This window comes from Melanostigma gelatinosum, assembly GCF_949748355.1.
Source record: "Melanostigma gelatinosum genome assembly, chromosome: 8".
Taxonomy (NCBI): domain Eukaryota; kingdom Metazoa; phylum Chordata; class Actinopteri; order Perciformes; family Zoarcidae; genus Melanostigma; species Melanostigma gelatinosum.
In genome coordinates this window covers 25,306,832-25,310,275 of record NC_136641.1, presented here as the reverse complement: position 1 = coordinate 25,310,275, position 3,444 = coordinate 25,306,832, and positions in this window count along the sequence as shown.

Genomic DNA, 3,444 nt, shown 5'->3' with positions numbered 1-3,444 from the left:
GCTAAATCAGTTGTGCTGTGCAGGCGGCAACCTCCGGTTCTGTTGAGTGAAGCTGATGCGTCGTGTGTTAAAGCTGCATTCTCTCTAATGTCCACCAGGGGGCGACTCCTCTGGTTGTATAGAAGTCTATGGAAAATGACTCTACTTCTCTCTTGATTTATTACCTCAGTAAACATTGTAAACATGAGTTTATGGTCTCAATCTCTAGTTTCAAGTCTTCTTCAATACAGCATGATGTTCATTTCGTACATTAGAGCAGATTAGGCAGATTAGGCAGATTTAAAACGGTAGATTTGAGCCATTTTTAACAATGAAATGCTTTTGTTTTCTAAATTTCTAAATACATATTAACACAAGCATTTAAGTCTTTCATCAAAGTACAGTTGTATAATTTAGTTTACATCTTAAAAAACATGTTGAAGTATGCAGCTACTCTTTTTAATGTGACAGCTGTATTTACTTTGCATATTCACACAAACACACAAAGCGCTCAGTTCATTAGATGTGATGTTGTCGATGTCGATTAAACTCACTAAATCACAGCGCACAATGTAGAACTGGCTCTACATCGACCAGCTACAACACTGTAATAGTTTTTAGAAATGAATGATCAAATCATTACAATCCAATATTATGATGACAGAGGCCATTCTGCATAATGAGTACTTTTACTTTAATACTTACAATACATCAATTTAACTGATAATATTTCTGCACTTTGAAGATAATCATGCATTTTTACATGGTGGTAACATTTGTTAAACATCTTAAAGAGGGATGTACAGTTGAATTATTCCTTTGCAGTCTTGGTAATACGACCCTTTCTATTGCGTTACAGTGCGTTGTGATGTGTTCGGTGTGTGTTTGCAGCCACAGGCTACATCTGCTTGAGATACCTGACAGAATTCATGACTTGTGCCCTATTTGTGCTCACCTGTATCTTCGTCTCTGCCACGTCTAACCACGTATGATGTCGCCCACGCAAATATCATTTCTTTCCCTCTTTTTGTTCTCACTCTCTTCCTCCAGGTTTGTTGTTGTATGCCTCTCTTCTGTCAGCCTCCTGTCTTTCTTCCTCCCTCCCTTTTCTTGCATTCCATCTTTTTCTTGCATTCCATCTTTCCAAATCCCTCTCCAAGAGCACATTTGTGTGTGTTTGCACACGCACAGAACGCAGACTTACATCGAGCAGATGGTGACCGTATTCATTTTTTTCCCCGACTAACATTAACCATTCATTATAGACGGCAGACTAAGCCAATCCCACATCCTCCCCCACATGCAACATGTACACACACACACACACACACCCACACATCCACACACGTCCAATAATTTTGCCATCAGCCCATTGACTGACCCAAAATCTTGTGTGCCCCTCAGTCAGTGTTGATACTCTCTCCTTCCAGACGGTCCCAGCTCTGCTCTGACTCAATCTGTTGACATTTCCGATTCCGTCCCCATGACTCAAATTTCTCCTCCTTCACTTCAGCAACCCACAACAGGAATAAGGAGCATCTGACGCTTCCCTCTGCCTCCCCTTCCATCCAAGCTGTGTGTGTGTCTTTGTTCCTTCCACTTTCACTGTCTGGCTTCCTCTGGCAACTTCCCCACAAGTAAGATATACACACACACAATCACTCTTCCTTTGTTTCTCTTTTCCCACTGTGTCTCCTTCACCTCCTCTCTTCATCTCTCTGTCTGTGTAATCAAAGAGAAAAGAAGAAAAAAAACCTAAAACCTGTTAGGCGGTAATCAGGTTTAATCTCTGGTTTGAAGAAAAGATGAACATTAATCCACATCTGTCCATACAAATGTTTACCGCTCATATTTCAGACCTCATTAGGGCCCTGCCGTTAAGCTGCGTGCACACGGTTACGTGCATGCATGCTGCAAGTAAAGCCAGTCGGAGACACCGGCAGAGAGACTAATTGTATGTTTAAAAATGTGTTGTTCTTTGTGTCAATGTTTGTGTGCTCACCTTCACGGAAGCCTCCTCCTGCATGGAGCGAAAGAACGTCCAAGGAGGGTTTTGGTCCTCTGACTCTCCGCGTAGTCTGAAGGGTGCTGAGGCAGAGAACTCTCACACACTTAAACTAATGAGAGCTTTATGCAGTCAGAGAGCAGTGAGAGTTCCTCAGCCACCCGCTGGACATCAAGCGCCCCGCGGCCTGAAGGCTTTACTCAGTTCCCTTTGCTAAACTGCGCCCATCCCTGCCCTTTACACACACACACACACACACACACACACACACACACACACACACACACACACACACACATACATATTCACACATTCACAGAAAACAGTGGAGCCATCCTGAGGAGTCTAAACTTTCTGTGATCTATGCCAGAAAAAACACGAGTAGCTGTAAAAGAAAAGAATAAAATGACAGCTTTTTTTTTTTAAAGGTATGTTGAGTTTCTGACCACTTGGAGTGCTATGGAGCACAATCTCCCAAAGCGTCAAATACTGACACCAACGTCCGGAGGCTGTTTAGCTGTTTAACTCCAGTGTAAAGTCACCCACATCATTGTTACACGTGCAGAGTGTGAGACAGTCCACACACTACGGTTGGGTCAAACAAACACAGGACTCTTGTCTCGGGGGCCGCTGTTCGTGTCCGTCTGAGAGTAAAAGTAAAAGTAATTGATGTAGGATTGCATAAGATGGTTAGATGTTCCTATTGTCTCTTTATTGATGGACATAATGACAGAAACACCACACAGCTGCGTTATGTTATATTGTATAAAGATCATTTACAGTCTCAACAGACTGCAGTGAAGTTGTCACTTTCGTGCTTTATTCTATTATTGATATAATTATTATCATATTTTACGAAATGTCTTTGTTTATTTCATTTCTTAGTTATTTTTTTATGGTATTTTGTTTCATCTGTTGTTGTTTCATCAGGGTTTAAATCTGACCTTAGTTTTATTTGCTTTTTTGAGTTTTCGGTTGTTTTATTGCTTTTGCTGCTTTTTCTGTCAAAACTCTGTTTTTAAAGATATGAATAAAGTTATTAGAATCATTGTGCTTTTTTTCTGTAAGCCCCAAATTCTAAATATGATCCTCCCACTGTAGCACAGACTGTAGACGGTGGCTTTATTTGATCACAATAAACTCAATATTTCCTTCCCTCCACATTCACTTTATACAACAAAAGTCACGACTTTTCACTTTACATGTCGACTGAAGACCCTCTTCATTCATTCATTAGCTGGAGGGTTATGGGGACATCGCCCTCTCATGCGTTTGCTCCACACATCACAGATACGTCGACCTGCATTGGACCGTGTCCGTATCTTTTCATTTTCTCTATGTGTCTACACATATATATATATATATATATATATATATATATATATATATATATATATATATATATATATATATATATATATATATATATATATATATATATATATATATATATATTTAAA